Source organism: Triticum aestivum, chromosome 3A (genome assembly GCF_018294505.1).
Source record: "Triticum aestivum cultivar Chinese Spring chromosome 3A, IWGSC CS RefSeq v2.1, whole genome shotgun sequence".
NCBI classification, from domain to species: domain Eukaryota; kingdom Viridiplantae; phylum Streptophyta; class Magnoliopsida; order Poales; family Poaceae; genus Triticum; species Triticum aestivum.
The window spans coordinates 545,941,895-545,947,827 of NC_057800.1; the positions used below are offsets into that span (position 1 = coordinate 545,941,895).

Genomic DNA, 5,933 nt, shown 5'->3' on the forward strand with positions numbered 1-5,933 from the left:
AGCATTGTTTCGATCATTATAAGTTTAACACCAAATAATATTAAATCTATACAAAAAATTTAGCCCAGCCCAGGTCCTCTCAACCGCAGAAGGCAAGATGCGTCGATGCGCGAGGGTTTCTGCAATCTCGTGAGATGACGAACTATTCTGAAAAGATTGTTTTCTTTTCTGTAGCAATGGGGCCGGGTTTCCAACCATAATGAGGTAGAAATCTAGTACGTGAGTGGTGGAGTCGTGGAGAAACTTATGGGCAAGAGCTTGGGGCCTACACGCCTGGGGCTGGGCCTCCTATAAGTCAAAAATTCTAAAAAGTATACTACTGGGCTATAGATGTTGGTTCGGCTACGCCTAGGGCTATAGCCCTAGCTGCCCTAGGCCTAATTTCGTCCTTGGTGACCATAATACATTTGGATCTATAAGTAAGAGTAGTGCTAAACCTCTCATATCAATCCGCTAAAACCAAAAGTATACAAATGATGAATCGACATGTAAGTTTAGCATTGTTTTGATCATTATAAGTTTAACACCAAATAATACTAAATCTATACAACAAATTTAGCAGCACAAAATGAGTTTCATACATATACATGGGATGATATTTAGATGGATAATCAAATAACTATACATAAAGGAGGAAACTTTACAGCACCTCCGCATACTTATCGAGTAATCCCCTATCATCTTCCCTTATCATCTTCCCTTTGTATCTCCCCACCAACGCCATGCCATGCGCTACAACTACACCAAACATGAGCAGCCACATTATGAGATGGATTTAGAATAGCTTACCATTGCAGTAAGAAAACATTCCCTTGCATATGGAGAAGACCTTGATTTTATTTAAATTGTACAATGAGCAGTCAAGTAAGATGCACTACAACAGATCCTGTTCAGTCCCAACCAGGCAAGTCTGTTCAAGTACTAATGATGAATGTCGTTCTTTATCCCCCATCCAAATACCTAAATAGCAAATTGTTTAGGACAATAACACTATCAGTTGGAGAAGGTTGTTCTTGCTTATAGGTCATCGAGACCCAACTTCTACACAGAAAACACATGAAACAGAAATAAAGTGTACTAAGGATGAATGAATCAACCGTGGCCTCGATGAATCAACCGTACCCGACGATCGTGAACAGGAGCTAACGACTTGAGCCTCATCCGCCTGTCCGGGGCCTCTCCATCACTGCATGCACGGTGGCTACATGTATTGACGTACATGATGTTTGAGTTCGCCGAGAACAGCACGCTTAGCAAGTGGCTCCACAACGACGAGGTGCTCGGATGGAGCCAGCTTGTCTAGGTCGCGTTGGACGTGGCAGGCGGACTCAACTACGCGCACAAGTATTCCAAGAGCAGGAACATTCTGCTCGACACATGCTTCCACCCTAAGCTCACAAACTTCGACCTCGCACTCGTGATCACCGTCGATACCGAGAACGAAGCCCTGTGGATGACCCGACACATAGTCGGCACGATGCACACACACGACAGCGTTGGCGAGCAGCAGCGCACACGCCACACGCATGCACGTCCTCATCTACGATGACCACAGTGTCAGACTGTGAGTTAGTAGCTGTTGTCAAAGTTTCAAAAAAAATCAGTTTCGTCAGGCGTAAATGTAGCTGTCAAATGTTCAGTTTCGTCAGTTAGGATTTTCTTTAGTTAGTGAAATAATCCAAGCTGTGACTTGACCTTAGATTGTTAGTGTAGCCCGTTGCATTGACCGGATCGTGGGATGGCATGAACTGAAAAGACCATGGGGACGATGTAGGGTGGCAAGCAAGGAACTTTGGGATGGCAGGGCTCACATCTCGGGCGTGGCCTGATTTCCCCTTTTTCAGTAAGCTCTGTACTCACCTGATTGTGTTCATCGCCAGTGATCTCGGAGTCGAACAAGAGATGCTGCAGCAGATCGGTAACAGCAGCATCACGTCGTCCGGCTTCTACACTGAACACCTACATAATAAACAACAACAACGCAAGCATCTGAGGCGGGGTGGCTGGGAACCTCGCAGGGAGATGAGGAAGGGGAGGTCGGCAGAGAGCAGGCGCCGGTGAGCTCACCGTCGATCTTGACACAAAGGAGAGGAAACCAGTCGTGGGGGAGGAGGGGAATAGTTGCCGGCCCGGATCCGCCGCCAGGAGGCACGCTGGGGCGGTTGCCGGCTTGGATCCATCGCCGGGTAGCGCTTTGGTGGCGCGGCGGCGCGACGCAGTGAGGAGGTAGATGGATGGGGGCGCCGGGTCTCGGGTGCGCCTGGGTCGTCAGGGTTGGCGCCAGCGGGTGGGTGGCTGATGGAGGTGCTCGACGATGGTGGAGAGGGCGGTGGTTGGTGGGGATTGAGGGGTGGGGTGGGGAATGAGCCGGGGAGGAAGAAGGTGGGGGCGTGAGGGAGTTGTTTAGGGTGTGTTTGGTTTGGAACGAAGTGGAATGGAATGTCATGGTTTATTTCACTAGAATGGGTTGGTTCCATCCCTGTGTTTGATAGAGACAATTCAAATGAATGAAACGGTTATATTTCGGTGTTTGGTTTTAGAGATCGGAACAGAATGGATTTCTTCATATCTCCTGTTGTTTTCTTGTGATTATGTACAATATAACTTTGACATCAAACACAAACAAAACGCATATATAGAGGTAAAAGGAAATCATCAACACAACAATTCTTTCAATTGCAAATGATGGTATATGCCCAAAACAAGTGATACATATTTGCCTGTCAGACGTTAGCAACAATTAGCAGTAGAACTTCATCAATTTTCTGTCATCTGCACATAAAACATCAAATTCAGTGGGAAGACAGCAGGAGCAGCACGACACACAACAACAATAGTTGCAGTTGCAGGCCATGGGCAGCAATTGCACGACACACGCAAGGGCCATGCCAGGAGCAGCATGCACGCATGAGACATGCGGGGCTGCCGCCGGCAAGGAAAGCAGCAGCGTCGTGAGTGTGACTGTGGTGGTAGATGAGCGGGAGAGGATCCACATGGCTACTGGAGATGGCTGTCGCCGTCGCTGGACCTTGACGGATCTAACGGGAAGGGAAGGGGACGGCCACGATCCGGTCGTCGCCGCCAGCGTTAGCGGCAAGTGTGCCGGCGGCGAGGCTGGGAGCACGGCTTGGTACCGATCCGCCGTCGCTCGCCTCCTTCCGGCCGCCTCCCTGTGCCTGCCGGATGTGAGAGAGACACGAGAGAGAGAGAGATAAGCGGGGCGCTCAGGGAGCCGTTCCGCATCGTCCGCTCGATTTGGAGAGACGACTCGGTTCCGCATAAAGAGAGAATATGCCGTTCCCAGGAATCGGTGCGTTCTGGTCCTTGGACAATCTAAACACGGGAACGAGCCCCAGGGATGGAACCGACCCGTGTTGTTCCACTTTGTGACAGAAACCAAACACACCCTTAGGCGGTCGGCGTCGCGCGGGGCGTCGCAGGAGGTGGTGGGGCGGGGCGGAGCGCCCGGAGGCACGGCGTGGCTTACATTTTTCTCCCGTTCGTACCGGTTCGATTTGAACTGTGGGTTGAATACCGATAAACGCAGGGACCTTTCTACAAAGTTACCGCGACGGTGAACCCGACAGACTCAACCCATTCTTTATTATTAGGGAAAGATTCATACTCACAATTTTGGTTTTGTAGGTCATAGATCTGGGCTTGGAGATGTTCGATTTTCTCGTAAAGCTTGAAGATGGTCTCCCCGATGTTCCTGGCATCCAGCTTGGTGTTGTTGGTGAACTCCGTGATCATTATGTGGTTGGCGTCGAGTCCATGTTCCACCGTCTCCTGGCACTTGAAAACTTGTTGCTCCACCGCTACGAGTCTTGCATCCACGCTGCTGGTCCTCCTTGGTCCCTCAACATCGTGGATGTCCAGCAACCCCTCACGCATCTCAATGGTTTGAGGATGTTGCAGCACTTCTGCGAGGTAGGGGTTGATGACCTTCTCGAAGAACTTGTCCTTGGAGGTGCTTGGAGACGTCATGGTGATCTAGATCTATCAGAAAAACAGCTCGAAACAAAAACAAAGGATATTTGCGTGGTATAGTGGTCAAAACCTTCGGGAGATCATATAATGATTTTTTACCGACCAAAATAAGTATCATGCAAGAAAACGGAGTCCGGAGAGCACACGAGGTGCCCACGAGGCAGGGGGCGCACCCAGGGGGTAGGGCGCGCCCTCCACCCTCGTGGACGCCTCATGTCCTTCCCGGACTACTTCGTATTTTCCTATTTTCTTAAATATTCCAAAACGGAGAAAAAATGCTATTAGAACTGTTCTGGAGTCGGTTTACTTACCGTACCTCATACCTATTCCTTTTCGGAGTCTGAAACGTTCTGGAAAGTGTCCTTCATGTATTCCTCCAGGGTTACAGTTTCAATAACATTAGTTTCAACATTTATAGGATTACCTGAGATATAATGTTTGATTCTTTGACCGTTCACCACCCTCGGATTTGTGCCTTTTTGAAGTTGTTGATTTTTATGGCACCGGAATGATAGACCTCCTCAATGACGTAAGGACCTTCCCATTTAGAGACGAATTTTTCCTGCAAAAAATCTTAAACGAGAGTTGTATAGCAATACATAATCACCTACCTTGAACTCACATTTTTGTATCCTTTTGTCATGCAATCTTTTAACTTTTTCTTTAAACAGTTTGGCATTCTCATAGGCCTGGGTTCTCCATTCATCAAGTGAGCTAATGTCAAAAAGACTCTCACCAGCATGTTTGAAATCATAATTGAGCTCTTTAATGGCCCAATATGCCTTATGTTCTAGTTCAAGAGGTAAGTGACATGCTTTTCCATAAACCATTTTATACGGAGACATACCCATAGGATTTTTGTATGCAGTCATATATGCCCATAATGCATCATCAAGTTTCTTGGACCAATTCTTTCTAGATCTATTAACTATCTTTTGCAAAATTAATTTGAGCTCTCTATTACTCAGTTCTACTTGACCACTAGACTGTGGATGATATGGAGATGCAATTCTATGATTAACATCATATTTAGCAAGCCTTTTACGAAAAGCACCATGAATAAAATGTGAACCACCATCAGTCATTAAGTATCTAGGGACTCCAAACCTCAGAAAAATAACTTCTTTAAGCATCTTAATAGAGGTGTCATGATCAGCACTACTAGTTGGAATAGCTTCTACCCACTTAGTAACATAATCAACAGCAACTAAAATATGTGTATACCCATTAGAGGAGGGAAACAATCCCATATAATCAAAGCCCCAAACATCAAATGGTTCAATAACAAGTGAATAATTCATAGGCATTTCTTGACATCTACTAATATTACCAATTCTTTGACATTCATCACAAGACAAAACAAACTTACGGGCATCTTTGAAGAGAGTAGGCCAATAAAAACCGGATTGCAATACCTTATGTGCAGTTCTATCTCCAGCATGGCGTCCTCCATAAGCCTCGGAATGACACTTGCGTATTCATGCTCAGGTACATAACGTATAATGACACCATCTACTCCTTATTTATAAAGGTGTGGGTCATCCCAGAAGTAATGTCTTAAATCATAGCAAAACTTTTTCTTTTGCTGGTATGTGAAACTAGGTGGTATAAATTTAGCAACAATGTAATTAGCATAATCAGCATACCATGGAGCAGTACGAGAAGCATTTATGACAGCTAATTGTTCATCAGGAAAGCTATCATCAATAGGTAGTGGGTCATCAAGAACATTCTCTAACCTAGACAAGTTGTCTGCAACGGGGTTCTCAGCTCCCTTTCTATCAATAATATGCAAATCAAATTCTTGTAGCAAGAGAACCCATCTAATAAGTCTAGGTTTAGCATCTTTATTTTCCATAAGATATTTAATAGCAGTGTGAACAGTTACTTTAGAATCAACAATATAAGGTCTGAACTTATCACAAGCAAATACAATTGCTAAA

General features: G+C 45.9%; 1 long non-coding RNA gene across 1 annotated transcript; it reads right to left on the reverse strand.

Annotated features, from left to right (window-relative positions):
- Positions 1–468: 468 nt before the first annotated feature.
- LOC123062133 (uncharacterized) lies at positions 469–2,380 on the reverse strand. The gene is made up of 3 exons (XR_006429547.1): positions 2,068–2,380; positions 1,861–1,959; positions 469–738 (listed from the first exon to the last, which is right to left on the reverse strand). It is a non-coding gene; the product is annotated as an uncharacterized lncRNA (long non-coding RNA).
- Between the last annotated feature and the right edge of the window lie 3,553 nt (positions 2,381–5,933).